General features: G+C 41.0%; 1 protein-coding gene across 5 annotated transcripts in view; it reads left to right on the top strand.

The window, feature by feature from the left end:
* The first annotated feature begins 7,198 nt into the window (after positions 1 to 7,198).
* Positions 7,199 to 18,740, top strand: part of LOC113116411 (NXPE family member 3-like) — an 80,740-nt gene continuing 69,198 nt past the window's right edge. For 2 of the 5 annotated variants that reach the window (XM_026284886.1, XM_026284747.1), the window contains exon 1: positions 7,199 to 7,593. The gene's annotated coding sequence lies outside the window, so the exon portion shown is untranslated. Of the gene's footprint in view, positions 7,594 to 17,171; positions 17,488 to 18,740 lie in introns of those variants that run through there. The other 3 variants (XM_026284818.1, XM_026284674.1, XM_026284601.1) reach the window with 3 other exon arrangements.

Below are 18,740 nucleotides of genomic sequence, written 5' to 3'. Positions count from 1 at the left end.
GCCAGAGACAACAGAGAAGTGACACAAGGCCAGAGTTAGAATAAACTAGCTTACAAGGATGCAACTTCAATATTTGTTTACTCTATTAATTCTTGAGAAGTTCTTATGAAATCATTTATTTTCTTGTTTGTTTCGCCAGGATAAAATTTTTAATTAAAGATTAAATATGTGTGACCAAGTGAATAAGGATTTTTGTACGGGGTTGGGTGTGTATTTATTTCGCTCTATAAATAGCACAAAGGTTAGTAGACTGCATAGCTTCCTGATGCTTTGACCTTTTCCGTCTCCTTCAGGTGTATTTACATACATTGCTAATTCTGTGTTAAACCCAGGGAGGAAATCCCCGATGCCAGAGTGTGAGTGTGTGGGCAATTTAATGTGGTTAGTGCAGCAACGAGCTGTATCACCCAGTCTATATTTCACTCTTGGATTACGGTAGAGGTGTGCATGTGTGTTAGATTGTTATGTTTGTCTCTTTGCTAACATTTTATGTGTAATTATCGGATTATTTAACAATTCTCTAGTTTGAATGTTTATGATGCTGTATGGGATTTGTATCTTAAGTGGTTTATTTGGATTTGGATTTCAGATACTAATATGGTTTGTTTGGTATTTATGCACTACACTTTTCTTTAAAAGCGATTTTGTTAATCTTGGTGTGGTGTGTGCTTTTAGGGGCAGTGGATTCGTGGCCCAGTGCCTCTTTCTCCTCTTCACACAGGCTTGGTCACTCCTGTCTTCTTATTCCTCCTTTTATAATATTTGAAATTAAAGTTGATTGTTGATTCAGAGGTCTATGACTCATCGTCAAGAAAGGTGTTGAGCTTGAAAGTCATGTCTTTGTTCTTCAACTACTGTCTATTTTAATTTGTTTTGCTGTTATTTCCAGGGGTATACAACCTCTCTGGCATAGTCGGGACAAAGTGTGGCCTAGTAAGTTTGAAAAAATAAGCATCTCTATGGTGGACAAAGTTTCTCAGCTAGTTTTTTTTTTCTTCTTTAAGAAAGATAAGGTTTACACCTTGTGTGATGTTAGTCTAATGTGCTGCTTGTCACGTTTAGTCCCTGCTTTTCATACTATATATCTGCACTGTGACATGTCATATCCTCCTGCTAAAATATAAAATGTTGTCAACATAAAAACCTCATCCTGAATAAAGTTTTGCATGTAATGTTGACCTTTTTCCTTGTTAAAATGTTTTTGCTATGCAGTGAAGTTTCACATGTTTATTTTTAAAACGCGTTGCACACGTCATTCATTATGTGAAAACAGGAACACTGGCCTCACCCTGATCATTTGCAGTTTTGTTACTGCTCATTAACGTTGGTGAAACTGGTAAGAGCATTTTTTATTAATCATTCTCATTATTCATCATATATTTTTTTAATAATTAAATATATAAGTTAAATATGCAGGGGGGGATTGTATGTTGGTTGTAAACAGGAACTATATTTTTTCTGCTTTTTAAGAAGTTGTCACAATGGCTTGCCAGGCTTTGAAGCCTGACTGTTCAAGTAGGTAATTATGTGAGAAAAATAGCAGTCAGCTGATCGAGCAAAGCTTTTTCAAGGTTTTTTGACAGAAAAGGTAGAGAGTTGTTTTTTTTTTTTTTCTGCTGTAGGACTGAGTATAGGTTTTGGTGTGCTGTGGAGTTACCCAAGTAGGTGAGAGGGGATCAGGTGTAATGGACTGGTTGTAAGATGGTTGGCACAGAGGACTTTGGAGACCTTGGGCCAGAGGTGGGACTTTCAAGTCACAAGCAAGTCTTCAAGTCATATCCCAAGTCCTCAAAGAGTTAAAGTTAACAAGATAATTAGGTGACTAATTAAATGATGATAGTGCACTAGTGGTGAACACCTGCTGTTATTGAGAAATACAGAGGATCAGATGTTGATGTTTTATTGGTTAAAATGATGCCACCATCATTGAGATCAGTGTTTGCTTTAGTTGGGCTCTTGACCCTTGACTGTTGTGTCAGATCTGTGTCCATAACATTTGCATGAGGTGCTGTAAAGTAGAGAGAAGATATTAACTAGTAATTGTGTCCTGGTCTGATTACAGTAAAATTAAGACTTGTTTTATTTGAGTTTTGCCTAATCAACCCAGCAGAACTACAGCATGCAAAAAAAAGCTCCAGTCCTCTGTAGACACACATAGACATTAAGAACCAGCATATGACTCCCAACAGTGGTGACAATCAACAAAATGTTGCATGCTGGGTAACACGATAGTAAAAACTCGTGTCTGTGTGCATGTCTAAAAGCCTGAACTGACAGTTTCCTTTTTTGTCTTTCAACGTTGAAGCATTGCAGTGGTGTTTGTTTGGTGGAGCCTTTTCTTTTTTTACTTCGGTTCAGTAATAGCTGAGTTCAGGAAAAATCAGATATCGGATTGATGTTTGAATATATTTGCATGTTTGTGTGTGTCTTTTTTTTCCCTCATTCCAAATTATCAGAAAAGATGAAGCCAACAATAAAACAGTAGAAAATACTAAATTATTACTATATTACTACACTATATAGCAGTAAAACACGTGAACAGTAGCCTACTTTTTGATCAGTTCATTAGTAATATTCAGGAAATAATAGATATTGAATGGATGTTGGAACTTATTTGCAAGGTTTTTTTTTTTTTTTTCATTCCAAATGATCAGAAAAAAACAGGAAAAGTAGTACATTATTACTGTATTACTGTGCCATAATAAAATACATGTGCCTATTTTATGATCAGTTGACCAGCTATCTTCCCAATCAGGTATCTATGTGACACAGTTCGTAGTTCTTGAGAGTATGGTTCCTCTCATTCATTGCATTAGAGCGTGCGCGATCAGCAACAGCTCTCCTGCGGACACTATGACCATGTTCACCTCTGCCACCCGCATCCCCGTTGAGCAAAGGGTTGAAATGATCGCTTGTTTGTGCTTCGTAAACACACTCGCCTTTCACTGTGGCACCATTGCACTGCAAAGATGTAGACGGCCGATCGTCATTTCCAAAAGGCAAATATTCCCCTGCAGAGTCTGAATCGGCAAACAACATTTGCAACACATCATCGTGGTACAACTTTGTATTAGCCATCTGGCGATTTTCTCTCATAAATTTCACTATTTACGCTCACGCTATGAAATGAATTGCTTCCGCATACTTTGAACCCAAGCGTGTATGTCTGCAGACTGCAAGACGGGGGTGTAACCATAGACAGTAAAATAAATGAAAACAGCGACCCCATTGAACCCAACGTTGCGGAGGTCCTCCACACACTAAGAGCACATCACCTCTTCCTGTAGGCCGAGAAGTGTTCATTTCATCTCCCATCAGTCCAGTTCTTGGGTTATGTCATTGACCGACAGGGGGTCCGCATTGATGAGAGGAAGTACCTGGCCAGAATCCACCACGATTAAAGAAGTCCAGAGATTTCTTGGATTCGCCAACTTTTACAGACGTTTCATACGAGGCTACAGTATCATCACCACTCCTCTCTCCAACTTACTCAAAGGTAAACCAAAGAATCTTCTCTGGACTCCTGAAGCGGCCACAGCCTTCCAATCCCTCAAATCCACCTTCACACAAGCACCAGTCCTGACGCATCCAGACCCAGAACTCCCTTTCATCGTGGAGGTGGATGCCTCGACTTCCGGAGTTGGAGCCGTCCTCTCTCAACATCATGGGACACCCAACTTACTCCATCCATGTGCCTACTTCTCACGGAAGCTTAGCCCGGCGGAGAGGAATTACGATATCGGTAACCGAGAACTCCTGGCCATCAAGCTCGCCCTGGAGGAGTGTTGACATTGGTTGGAAGGGGCCATCCATCCATTTCAAGTGATCACTGACCATAAAAACCTCCAGTATCTCTGTGATGCTAAACGATTCTGTCCCCGTCAAGCCAGGTGGTCATTGTTTTTCTCAAGGTTCCACTTCTCCATTACCTACCGCCCTGGCCCTAAGAATGTCTGTGCCAATGCCTTATCCAGATTACATGATTCTCCAGAAACACCCGAGACCACTACCACCATAATACCCGAAGATATCATCATCAGTCCCATTGAATGGTCCCCTCCTCCAGCTCTATCCCTTGCCAATACCTGGTCACACCTAGGAGTTGACTTCATGATGGACTTACCTTCGTCGGATGGAAACACCTGCATCCTCGTCATAGTAGATCGATTCTCTAAGTTCTGCAGACGATTACCACTGAAAGGTCTCCCCACTGCCCTGGAGACCGCCAAACTTCTCTTCAGTCACGTCTTTCGTTATTATGGGATCCCAGAGGATATTGTATCAGACAGAGGACCCCAATTTATATCCCGGGTATGGACATCGTTTTTTTAAACTCCTAGGTGTGACAGTGAGCCTCTCCTCTGGCTATCACCCTCAGACCAACGGCAAGACGGAGAGAAAAATCCAGGAAGTGGGACAATTCCTCAGGACCTTCTGAAATGGTCACCAGAACTCCTGGAACCAGTTTCTGGGCTGGGCGGAGTATGCCCAAAATTCACTGCGGCAACCCACAACAGGCCTCACACCATTCCAGTGTATCCTTGGATTCCAACCCCCTCTATTTCCCTGGGATGGTGAACCATCTGAGGTCCCCGCAGTGGATTACTGGTTTCGGGAGAGCAAGAGAGTCTGGGACGAAGCTCACCACAATCTGCCGAGGGCAATTCACAGATCCAAGACAGTCGCTGACGGGGGAAGATTTCTGGCCCAGTCTATGTTCCGGGAGATAAGGTTTGGCTCTCCACTTGCGACATTCGTCTGCGACTCCCCTCCAAAAAAGTCCCAGGTTTGTTGGCCCCTTTACCATCCTGGAACAGGTCAATCCCGTCACCTTTAAACTCCAGCTACCACCGCAATAGAGAATTCACCCCACATTTCACGTCTCCTTGCTCAAACCCTTTCACAAACCTCTTATTCCCTCCACAGAACCTGGCCATGAAGAGGAACACCCTCCCCCTTTGATGCTGGAGGAAGGGTCCGTTTACTCCATTCGAGAAATCTTGCAGTCCCGACGCCGCGCTGGTCAATTGGAACATCTTGTCGATTGGGAAGGATACTACCCTGCACCTCGTGGACGAGGGAGACCACCACGACGCCGGAGACCTTGGCCCTCAGGAGCGGGCCCTGGGGTGGGGGGTAATGTCACGGATTGGCCAGGTTCCTCCACCACAATCACCCAGCGATCACAGTCACCTGAGTTCTGACAATACACACCTGCACTCCATCAGCCACTCTGCTTCATAAGCACACACTACGCACCTCTCATTGTCCGGGCTCGTTTGTTCGAAGTGGACTCATAGTGCTTCTCTCTGCGAGTGTCACTAATCAAATCTTCTTGTGTTTACTTACCAGTATTCGCTGACGATCCCAGTCTGTCAAGATCCTTTCTCCAGGAGTGTGCGAGCCGAAATCCAGTCAGCCCAGTCAGTGGTGCATGTGTGTGTGCCATCGGTCTGTCATCCCCTTCAACCCCAGTTCAAACCCATCCTGGCAAGCACCTTCCACTATTCCTTCTAAGGAAAGAACTGTCATCCATTCGAGGGTTGAACTCAAGGATTCTTCACACCAGAACTCTGACACTCACCCATTCCTGCACATCCATTCATTCTGCTACTCAGCTGTTCATAATAAACCACCTTCACTATTGTTTACCTGGTTGTCCGTCTGCTTCCTTAACAACAACAAGGTCATTTTTGAAGATTAGAATCCACAAAAAAAAAAAAAAAAACTGGAAAAATCTATTTATCAAAGTGATTTCGCCATCATATGGACAACATTTTAAGCATAACCAATAAAATAAAAATAATAATAAGTACTATGCACCTCCTTTTGTAAAGAAGGTTGTAAATTAACTAATTACTCTAGCCAATATTGTCACATCATGTCTCAAAAGAACGAACAAACCGAAGACCCTAAAGATGAACTAATTCTCTTTCCAGCTCAGTTCTGCATTGGTTTAACGTATGGGACTGTCAAGTGATTAAGGAACGACTCCACCTGAAAGACTCATGAGATGAACTAATCAGTTCTCTTTCCGGCTCGGACTACATAGGTTTAGCGTATTGGTCTGTCACGTGATTAAGGAACGAGTCAAAAAACCGATAGACACGAACTATGAACTAATCAATTCTCTTTCTGGCTCAGACTGCATTGACTGACACAGGTGAAACACTACTACTAGCAGAGCAGAACCTTTCAAATATTTTGCATGCGTGACTGAACTAATCACTCCACTCACTCGTTCTTCCTGGGTCACATTAAAGATTTGTTCAAAATGAACAACGCCTTCTCCAGACAAAGAGGGAACTGCTCCATCTTTCAAGAATAATCTTTGTGCGAATTCGGCATTAAACTGATTGAGATTGAGGAAGCTGTCCTCAGCAAAATGTGCTGCACATAGTTTTGCATGTGGATTATAATTTTTGGGAACCGAGTTAAACATAAATTGTAACCATTGATCTTTAAGTACAGCATCCCTGGGAAGCCCAAACATAGGTGATTGGACTCCGAGATGAAAATAACAGTGGTTCGTCAACATGGCAACAAACACAAACGCAGCTCTTCCTTCTTCTCCGTCGGAGCGCAACAAGACCACACCCCCTCTATTTTTGTTTTCATGTGGTTGGAGGTTAGTAAAAACGGTTTTAGTGACGTCATTACTGCAGGAACTAGAGGGATGTAGTCCAAACAGTCGTTCGATGTAGGAGAATTGTGTTAAATAAAATATCTCACTTGGCATTGAACTTTGAGCTTTAGAATTTTACAGATATTATTTATACTATAACAACAACATTACACACTAACTAAAGTTTGAAACATGGAATCACGAAGAACGGGACCTTTAAGAAAAAAACAAATATCTTGATGAATTTTGTTTTTGGAGTGGCTAAGTTTTCTGTATGCCTTTCCAGAGAAAAATACAATTCAGACAAAAGGGTCAAAATAGTTTTTTTTTTTTTTAAGTTTGCCTTAGAAATGATTATGTCTATTACAAATTAACAAATCATGTATATGTTTTTGTTGATAAAAGGTCTGTTAGAAATGTTCTTTGTGTTGTTGATATTGATGATCAGTTGTTGTTTTGTTTTTTGTTTTTAACTGAAAACTGTATAAAAAATACGTAAGGATGTTCATGAAATGTGAACTATGTAATAAAAGTATGTTTTCAATCAATACCTCTCTCCTTCCCAGTCTGCATTCCAGTTCACTTTTGTATTCCTTTCACTCTTAACTTCCCTCTATCTTGTTTACTTGGATGTAGCCTATGTCACTGATTACATTGAATGAGTTCCCACTTCAGGCAGGACCCTTGAAATGGGTCCCTGCTTTTCATACTATATATCTGCACTGTGACATGTCATATCCTCCTGCTAAAATATAAAATGTTGTCAACATAAAAACCTCATCCTGAATAAAGTTTTGCATGTCATGTTGACCTGTTTCCTTGTTAAAATGTTTTTGCTATGCAGTGAAGTTTCACATGTTTATTTTTAAAACGCGTTGCACACGTCATTCATTGTGTGAAAACAGGAACACTGGCCTCACCCTGATCATTTGCAGTTTTGTTACTGCTCATTAACGTTGGTGAAACTGGTAAGAGCATTTTTTATTAATCATTCTCATTATTCATCATATATTTTTTTAATAATTAAATATATAAGTTAAATATGCAGGGGGGATTGTATGTTGGTTGTAAACAGGAACTATATTTTTTCTGCTTTTTAAGAAGTTGTCACAATGGCTTGCCAGGCTTTGAAGCCTGACTGTTCAAGTAGGTAATTATGTGAGAAAAATAGCAGTCAGCTGATCGAACAAAGCTTTTTCAAGGTTTTTTGACAGAAAAGGTAGAGAGGGTTTTTTTTTTTTTTTTTTTTTTTTTTTTTTCTGCTGTAGGACTGAGTATAGGTTTTGGTGTGCTGTGGATTTACCCAAGTAGGTGAGAGGGGATCAGGTGTAATGGACTGGTTGTAAGATGGTTGGCACAGAGGACTTTGGAGACCTTGGGCCAGAGGTGGGACTTTCAAGTCACAAGCAAGTCTTCAAGTCATATCCCAAGTCCTCAAAGAGTTAAAGTTAACAAGATAATTAGGTGACTAATTAAATGATGATAGTGCACTAGTGGTGAACACCTGCTGTTATTGAGAAATACAGAGGATCAGATGTTGATGTTTTATTGGTTAAAATGATGCCACCATCATTGAGATCAGTGTTTGCTTTAGTTGGGCTCTTGACCCTTGACTGTTGTGTCAGATCTGTGTCCATAACATTTGCATGAGGTGCTGTAAAGTAGAGAGAAGATATTAACTAGTAATTGTGTCCTGGTCTGATTACAGTAAAATTAAGACTTGTTTTATTTGAGTTTTGCCTAATCAACCCAGCAGAACTACAGCATGCAAAAAAAAAAAAAGCTCCAGTCCTCTGTAGACACACATAGACATTAAGAACCAGCATATGACTCCCAACAGTGGTGACAATCAACAAAATGTTGCATGCTGGGTAACACGATAGTAAAAACTCGTGTCTGTGTGCATGTCTAAAAGCCTGAACTGACAGTTTCCTTTTTTGTCTTTCAACGTTGAAGCATTGCAGTGGTGTTTGTTTGGTGGAGCCTTTTCTTTTTTTACTTCGGTTCAGTAATAGCTGAGTTCAGGAAAAATCTGATATCGGATTGATGTTTGAATATATTTGCATGTTTGTGTGTGTGTGTGTGTGTGTGTGTGTGTGTGTCTTTTTTTTCCCTCATTCCAAATTATCAGAAAAGATGAAGCCAACAATAAAACAGTAGAAAATACTAAATTATAACTATATTACTACACTATATAGCAGTAAAACACGTGAACAGTAGCCTACTTTTTGATCAGTTCATTAGTAATATTCAGGAAATAATAGATATTGAATGGATGTTGGAACTTATTTGCAAGGTTCTTTTTTTTTTTTCTCATTCCAAATGATCAGAAAAAAACAGGAAAAGTAGTACATTATTACTGTATTACTGTGCCATAATAAAATACATGTGCCTATTTTATGATCAGTTGACCAGCTATCTTCCCAATCAGGTATCTATGTGACACAGTTCGTAGTTCTTGAGAGTATGGTTCCTCTCATTCATTGCATTAGAGCGTGCGCGATCAGCAACAGCTCTCCTACGGACACTATGACCATGTTCACCTCTGCCACCCGCATCCCCGTTGAGCAAAGGGTTGAAATGATCGCTTGTTTGTGCTTCGTAAACACACTCGCCTTTCACTGTGGCACCATTGCACTGCAAAGATGTAGACGGCCGATCGTCATTTCCAAAAGGCAAATATTCCCCTGCAGAGTCAGAATCGGCAAACAACATTTGCAACACATCATCGTGGTACAACTTTGTATTAGCCATCTGGCGATTTTCTCTCATAAATTTCACTATTTACGCTCACGCTATGAAATGAATTGCTTCCGCATACTTTGAACCCAAGCGTGTACGTCTGCAGACTGCAAGACGGGGATGTAACCATAGACAGTAAAATAAATGAAAACAGCGACCCCATTGAACCCAACGTTGCGGAGGTCCTCCACACACTAAGAGCACATCACCTCTTCCTGTAGGCCGAGAAGTGTTCATTTCATCTCCCATCAGTCCAGTTCTTGGGTTATGTCATTGACCGACAGGGGGTCCGCATTGATGAGAGGAAGGTGGCTGCAGTCACTACCTGGCCAGAATCCACCACGATTATAGAAGTCCAGAGATTTCTTGGATTCGCCAACTTTTACAGACGTTTCATACGAGGCTACAGTATCATCACCACTCCTCTCTCCAACTTACTCAAAGGTAAACCAAAGAATCTTCTCTGGACTCCTGAAGCGGCCACAGCCTTCCAATCCCTCAAATCCACCTTCACACAAGCACCAGTCCTGACGCATCCAGACCCAGAACTCCCTTTCATCGTGGAGGTGGATGCCTCGACTTCCGGAGTTGGAGCCGTCCTCTCTCAACATCATGGGACACCCAACTTACTCCATCCATGTGCCTACTTCTCACGGAAGCTTAGCCCGGCGGAGAGGAATTACGATATCGGTAACCGAGAACTCCTGGCCATCAAGCTCGCCCTGGAGGAGTGTTGACATTGGTTGGAAGGGGCCATCCATCCATTTCAAGTGATCACTGACCATAAAAACCTCCAGTATCTCTGTGATGCTAAACGATTCTGTCCCCGTCAAGCCAGGTGGTCATTGTTTTTCTCAAGGTTCCACTTCTCCATTACCTACCGCCCTGGCCCTAAGAATGTCTGTGCCAATGCCTTATCCAGATTACATGATTCTCCAGAAACACCCGAGACCACTACCACCATAATACCCGAAGATATCATCATCAGTCCCATTGAATGGTCCGCTCCTCCAGCTCTATCCCTTGCCAATACCTGGTCACACCTAGGAGTTGACTTCATGATGGACTTACCTTCGTCGGATGGAAACACCTGCATCCTCGTCATAGTAGATCGATTCTCTAAGTTCTGCAGACGATTACCACTGAAAGGTCTCCCCACTGCCCTGGAGACCGCCAAACTTCTCTTCAGTCACGTCTTTCGTTATTATGGGATCCCAGAGGATATTGTATCAGACAGAGGACCCCAATTTATATCCCAGGTATGGACATCGTTTTTTAAACTCCTAGGTGTGACAGTGAGCGTCTCCTCTGGCTATCACCCTCAGACCAACGGCAAGACAGAGAGAAAAATCCAGGAAGTGGGACAATTCCTCAGGACCTTCTGCAATGGTCACCAGAACTCCTGGAACCAGTTTCTGGGCTGGGCGGAGTATGCCCAAAATTCACTGCGGCAACCCACAACAGGCCTCACACCATTCCAGTGTATCCTTGGATTCCAACCCCCTCTATTTCCCTGGGATGGTGAACCATCTGAGGTCCCCGCAGTGGATTACTGGTTTCGGGAGAGCAAGAGAGTCTGGGACGAAGCTCACCACAATCTGCCGAGGGCAATTTACAGATCCAAGACAGTCGCTGACGGGGGAAGATTTCTGGCCCAGTCTATGTTCCGGGAGATAAGGTTTGGCTCTCCACTTGCGACATTCGTCTGCGACTCCCCTCCAAAAAAGTCCAAGGTTTGTTGGCCCCTTTACCATCCTAGAACAGGTCAATCCCGTCACCTTTAAACTCCAGCTACCACCGCAATAGAGAATTCACCCCACATTTCACGTCTCCTTGCTCAAACCCTTTCACAAACCTCTTATTCCCACCACAGAACCTGGCCATGAAGAGGAACACCCTCCCCCTTTGATGCTGGAGGAAGGGTCCGTTTACTCCATTCGAGAAATCTTGCAGTCCCGACGCCGCGGTGGTCAATTGGAACATCTTGTCGATTGGGAAGGATACTGACCAGAGGAAAGATCGTGGATCCCGAGAGTCGACATGCTACATCCCACACTCATGGAGGAGTTCCATTCCAAACATCCTCAGTACCCTGCACCTCGCGGACGAGGGAGACCACCACGACGCCGGAGACCTTGGCCCTCAGGATCGGGCCCTGGGGTGGGGGGTAATGTCACGGATTGGCCAGGTTCCGCCACCACAATCACCCAGCGATCACAGTCACCTGAGTTCTGACAATACACACCTGCACTCCATCAGCCACTCTGCTTCATAAGCACACACTACGCACCTCTCATTGTCCGGGCTCGTTTGTTCGAAGCTTACTCATAGTGCTTCTCTCTGCGAGTGTCACTAATCAAATCTTCTTGTGTTTACTTACCAGTATTCACTGACGATCCCAGTCTGTCAAGATCCTTTCTCCAGGAGTGTGCGAGCCGAAATCCAGTCAGCCCAGTCAGTGGTGCATGTGTGTGTGCCATCGGTCTGTCATCCCCTTCAACCCCAGTTCAAACCCATCCTGGCAAGCACCTTCCACTATTCCTTCTAAGGAAAGAACTGTCATCCATTCGAGGGTTGAACTCAAGGATTCTTCACACCAGAACTCTGACACTCACCCATTCCTGCACATCCATTCATTCTGCTACTCAGCTGTTCATAATAAACCACCTTCACTATTGTTTAACTGGTTGTCCGTCTGCTTCCTTAACAACAACAAGGTCATTTTTGAAGATTAGAATCCACAAAAAAAAAAAAAAAAAAACCTGGAAAAATATATTTATCAAAGTGATTTCGCCATCATATGGACAACATTTTAAGCATAACCAATAAAATAAAAATAATAATAAGTACTATGCACCTCCTTTTGTAAAGAAGGTTGTAAATTAACTAATTACTCTAGCCAATATTGTCACATCATGTCTCAAAAGAACGAACAAACCGAAGACCCTAAAGATGAACTAATTCTCTTTCCAGCTCAGTTCTGCATTGGTTTAACGTATGGGACTGTCAAGTGATTAAGGAACGACTCGACCTGAAAGACTCATGAGATGAACTAATCAGTTCTCTTTCCGGCTCGGACTACATAGGTTTAGCGTATTGGTCTGTCACGTGATTAAGGAACGAGTCAAAAAACAGATAGACCCGAACTATGAACTAATCAATTCTCTTTCTGGCTCAGACTGCATTGACTGACACAGGTGAAACACTACTACTAGCAGAGCAGAACCTTTCAAATATTTTGCATGCGTGACTGAACTAATCACTCCACTCACTCGTTCTTCCTGGGTCACATTAAAGATTTGTTCAAAATGAACAACGCCTTCTCCAGACAAAGAGGGAACTGCTCCATCTTTCAAGAATAATCTTTGTGCGAATTCGGCATTAAACTGATTGAGATTGAGGAAGCTGTCCTCAGCAAAATGTGCTGCACATAGTTTTACATGTGGATTATAATTTTTGGGAACCGAGTTAAACATAAATTGTAACCATTGATCTTTAAGTACAGCATCCCTGGGAAGCCCAAACATAGGTGATTGGACTCCGAGATGAAAATAACAGTGGTTCGTCAACATGGCAACAAACACAAACGCAGCTCTTCCTTCTTCTCCGTCGGAGCGCAACAAGACCACGCCCCCTCTATTTTTGTTTTCATGTGGTTGGAGGTTAGTAAAAACGGTTTTAGTGACGTCATTACTGCAGGAACTAGAGGGATGTAGTCCAAACAGTCATTCGATGTAGGAGAATTGTGTTAAATAAAAAATCTCACTTGGCATTGAACTTTGAGCTTTAGAATTTTACAGATATTATTTATACTATAACAACAACATTACACACTAACTAAAGTTTGAAACATGGAATCACGAAGAACGGGACCTTTAAGAAAAAAACAAATATCTTGATGAATTTTGTTTTTGGAGTGGCTAAACTTTCTGTATGCCTTTCCAGAGAAAAATACAATTCAGACAAAAGGGTCAAAATATATATATATTTTTTTTTTTTTTAAGTTTGCCTTAGAAATGAGTATGTCTATTACACATTAACAAATCATGTATATGCTTTTGTTGATAAAAGGTCTGTTAGAAATGTTCTTTGTGTTGTTGATATTGATGATCAGTTGTTGTTGTTTTTTTTTTACTGAAAACTGTATAAAAAATACGTAAGGATGTTCATGAAATGCGAACTATGTAATAAAAGTATGTTTTCAATCAATACCTCTCTCCTTCCCAGTCTGCATTCCAGTTCACTTTTGTATTCCTTTCACTCTTAACTTCCCTCTATCTTGTTTACTTGGATGTAGCCTATGTCACTGATTACATTGAATGAGTTCCCACTTCAGGCAGGACCCTTGAAATGGGCTGAACTGGAACATCCTAAGCCCTTGATCAATTAGAATCCGCTATGGAGTTGGTTTATTGCATACAATTTTCCCCTGCCCCCTCTGCCTCACCCTCTCCCTCTCCCCTCCCTCTCTGCTTCCTGCTTCCTGCCTTTCTCTCTCTCTCTCTCTCCTTCCCAGTCTCCATTCCAGTTCACTTTTTTATTCATTTCACTCTTAACTTCCCTCTATCTTGTTTACTTGAATGTAGCCTATGTCACTGATTACATTTAATGAGTTCCCACTTCAGGCAGGACCCTTGCAATGGGCTGAACTGGAACATCCTAAGCCCTTGGTCACTTAGAATCCGCTATGGAGCTGGTTTATTGCAAACAATTTTCCCCTGCCCCCCTCACCCTCTCCCTCTCCCCCTCCCTCTCTGCTTCCTGCTTACTGCCTTTCTCTCTCTCTGTCTCCCTCCCAGGCCGCATTCCAGTTCACTTTTTTATGCCCTTCACTTCACTTATGCAACTGGAACGTCCTAAGCCCTTGATCACTTAGAATCCGCTATGGAGTGGATTTATTGCTTACAATTTTCCCCTGCCTCCCTCTCCCTCTCCTTCTCTGCTTCCTGTCTCTCTCTCTTGCTGTGTCTGAAACCGCTCCCTATCCACTATATAGTGCACTATATCGGGTGTCAGCCATTTTGTAGTGCTGTCTGAATTCTGAGTTAATTCCCTACATTTGTCCACTACTTTTTACCCACAATTCATTCTGATTTCGAGTGTACAGCCGATGGACAGTCGCTAAAGCACTATTTCCCACAATCCAATGCGGTAGCATCGAGCTGGAAGTGAAAGCGGGAGCGAGCGAATTTTAACGTTTATTCATACATTATTCATATTAAAATATGTTATGTAGGCAATAACTCAGTTTAATATTTTACTAATTTACTGAGGTGGCATTGTTGTTAACTTACAAAAATGATGATAATTCGGTGATAATTAAAAACATGTTCGTTAATCACAGTAGCTTATTCATTCTGATGTGAAATTAACGGTGGTCTGAGGGCACTCTACAACCATCTTATCTGAGCGCTAGCACTGCTTGAGCAAGTGGCAAGATACTACGAATAATAAATACACAATTATGAACATGTGTTAATGCAGCAGTTCTCAATTCCAGTCCTCCCGCCCCAATGCTCTGCATATTTTGCATGTTTATCTTTGTTAACACACCTGATTCAGATAATCAGCTCGTTAGAAGTGAGCTGTGTTCCAGTTGTTCATTGCTCCCTACTCCCTGAGCAGGGGAAATCTGTTGAAGTTTACCTCACTTCAGAACATTCATTCACTGATTTGTGCTGCGCAGCATCTTTACACATGGACAACTGTGACATCATATACCTTTGTAAATAAATACAATTTAAATTCACGTCTTGCACACTTTAATGTACTTTGAATGGAACATATACGTTCGCTTCGAGCTGGAATCATGGTGGAATATCCTGTGATGTTCACTTCATTGGGCACTAACGTCCGAATAGAACAAATGTCTGAAGTGCTAAGATAAACGTACAAAATGTGCAGAGCAGTGGGGCGCGAGGACTGGAATTGAGAACCGCTGTGTTAATGTGTTTTTTTTTTTTTTTTTCTCGGTATTTTCATAGCGTTAAATGATTATGAACATAGAAACATTACTAAAAAAATAATAATTATATAACATCAATGAAACCACAAAGTTGATGCAGAGGTATGTATATTTGCAATATAAAGTCATTTAGCATGTTATTGCTATTAATATTATTTTCTAATATAAGGTACATGTAATATAAAATTAGGCTACATATGATGTTTTTGCAACAGCTCCAAGTCTCACACCAGAGGTGGGTAGTAACGAGTTACATTTACTTTGTTACATTTACTTAATTTTTTTGGGGTAACTAATACTTTTGGGAGAATATTTAAAGATGGGTACTTTTACTCTTGAGTAAATTTTTTGGGGAAAATCTGTACTTTTACTCCGTTACTGTGGGCGACTCTCCTCTCATTACATAATCTAAATGCAATAAATGTTATAAATGCTTCAGTTTATTCCAAATGTGCCATCTACTTTTCTCTGGACAATGAGCGATGTCCATTTGCGAATGATTCATTCTTTTGAGTCAATTCTGTTGAAAGGTGAATTGGTGAATTGGTTCATGAATTGGTTCATGAATCAGTTTGAATGATTCGTTCAGTTCCCTGCCGCACGCGCTGAGCATCTGAAGTGGTTCACTCAGAGTTGTAACATTTAAGAACCTCAGCAGTGTTGAAAACGTGGTTATGGAACTGCACTTATGGAACTGCAAGACTAGTTTGTGACTTGGAAGGAATTACTTGGTTCCTTCTCTAGTGAAATCAGCTGCTAAGTTCATGGGTGGAACAAAAATATGGCAGGACTTTTACTCTTTGGCGCCTGGATTACCCACCTCATTACGTGTGTGCCTTATAACAGAGGGTAGTCAAGTTGAATGCAGCTTCCAAAAGACAAAAAATAGAGGATTAAGAATTTATTAATATTAATACAATCACACCGGTGCGAGTACGTTCAGCAAGACATATCATCAGCTTCTAAATTCAGATCTGTGATCGCTTGCTGGCACTGAGCCAGAGAAAGATGCATTTTTACAGCACTGCGCATTATAACCAATCACACAAGATTATGTTGAGCTTTTGAATGCAATGGCCAATCAAAGGTGTTCAGATGAGTCATTGCTAAAATGCAGATGCTTCCTTCACTCGCTCGCTGACTGAATACCTCTTTCTGGCGAATTATCTTGTCAGAAACAACAAAGTGCAGATGTGTGTAAGAATCTATAATTAAGATATTGATTTCACAGTGTTAACAGTTTCAGTGATTTTAATGGGAGTTTTGAGAGTGACTGAAATCTAGACTGCCAGTGAAAATGATCTTTAATAATCTAAATGTTATTTGCTTTCTTTAAGAACCATGAAAGACTAGTAGCGATTTTTATATCACATTAACTTTCAATGTTAAATTCACATTTAATATAAGGTCAGTCGTATTAAAAATATGTCACGGCATGACACCTATATCTGTTACTTAAGTAAATAGACAGGGTTTTATAATAAATTACATAAACTGGAGTAAAGGCTGATGAAATATATACATTTATACACACACACATACATTACATACATTTTATATCTAAATAAAAAATAGGCTCAGTATATATGACCCAAAGTAAATCGTAACTAACTACTTGAGAAGATTTTTTATCCGATAATATTTTACTGTTACTCAAGCAACTATTCAGACTAGTACTTTTACTTTTACTTGAGTATATATTTCTAGAAGTACTTTTACTTTTACTTGAGTACAGTTTTTGGGTACTTTACCCACCTCTGTCTCACACACAGTGTATACGTCACCATCCGAATTCGTTCACTTATTTGTTCACTCCTTCTTGATGTAGTGAACTCAACAGCCATACATTACAGGGATTAGTGAGTGGGTGAACAAATGAGTGATTTCAGACACAGTATCTCTCTCTCTCCCACTCTCTCTCTCTCTCTCCCTCTCTCTCTCTCTCTCTCTACTCTGCTCCTCCACAAGTCCCCCCTCTCTCTTTCTCTGCTCCTCCTCAAGTCAAATCACTTTCACATGTAGCTCATTTAGGGGAGCATGCCTGAGATCCAAGAGTATATTGGAGCAGTTCAGAGTTGGCTGGATTAGACGCAATTCTCCCCTGATCCAGACTGTACTTTTGTGTTGGAGGAGGTATTGTTTTCCTTCTAAATCTGTGAGTGATTCTAAGTGCTCTGTGACTTAAAATGGAATGCTGGAGGGGAAGTGACTTTGTCCTTTGTATACTGTACTTGTTGTGCCTGTTTTTGTATAGAGAGTGAGCGGGGCTAAGGACTGAGGGAGGGATGGATGTTGTTTGTTTATTTTGTTTTCTTTACTTTAAGGTCAGTTTGTACTCTTTCCTAAATTAGTTAGAAAATTGTGTTGTTTGTTATTTTAGGCCTTCCTCTAACCTGAGTCATTTGCTCCCATTTATCTTCCCACTGGGCAAAGTTATGTCCAGTGGACATCTTTTTTATGTCTTTGCAGACGTTGAAAAGACATCAACTGGGGTGCCAGAATGAAAGTTTTTTGACGTGTTCTGAACATCTGATTTAGACGTTCACAGAACCTCCGTACAAGGTTAAAAACTTGTTAAAAAATGGTCATTGGACATATTTTCAACATCAACATCATATTTCTCAACATCATTTCCCGACACTGTTTGTCCTAAAATCTAGAAAATAAAATTATCTTTATGAAATAACTGATGATTGAGCATGTGGTAAAAATCAACTGCAAATCAAATACATTAAATCTCTGAAGATCTCAACAGGAAGATCAAACATCTCCACAAACAGCTTCACTCAGTAGATTGACTTTATTTCTGTCAGACACCTAGAGAAGCTCTTATTGAGAATTAACAGAGGTTTAAAGGTTGATATCTGATTCATTTGAAGTCACCATTTTGGTGGACAGAGTTTGATTTAGTTTGGTTAATTTAGTTTGGTCCTCTTACTTATTGTGCTAGCTTGTTGAAACTGTGTATTATAAAACACTGTTTTGAGGACTTGGGATTTAACTTGAGACTTGTTTGTGACTTGGAAGGAATGAATTGGTTCCTCCTCTGATGAAATCATCTGCTGAGCTCATGAGTGGAGTAAAAATATGGCAGGACTTTTACTCTTTGGCCCCTGGACTACCCAAATCTGGTAAGAAATATGTGCAACTGTGCTATGACTTCACTCTGCCAAAAGAAAGAAACAGAACGGACGTTCTTTTAAATTGAGATTCAAGCAGACAATCAGGACTGGCTCTACAAATTGTACCTTAACCTTTAAAATAAACAGTAAATATTTGTACCTTTTAATGTTTGGGAACCTATATGTACCTTTTTGACCCTCAAAAAGGTACATACATTTACCTTGAGGTCCAATAATAAGCCCTTTGTGGTACATTAGTGTAGATTCTACCTTGGGGGACAGAAAT

The sequence above is a fragment of the Carassius auratus genome, chromosome 1 (assembly GCF_003368295.1).
Source record: "Carassius auratus strain Wakin chromosome 1, ASM336829v1, whole genome shotgun sequence".
NCBI lineage: Eukaryota > Metazoa > Chordata > Actinopteri > Cypriniformes > Cyprinidae > Carassius > Carassius auratus.
Note: the sequence above shows the minus strand (reverse complement) of the source record. Positions and strands in the feature narration are given on the sequence as shown.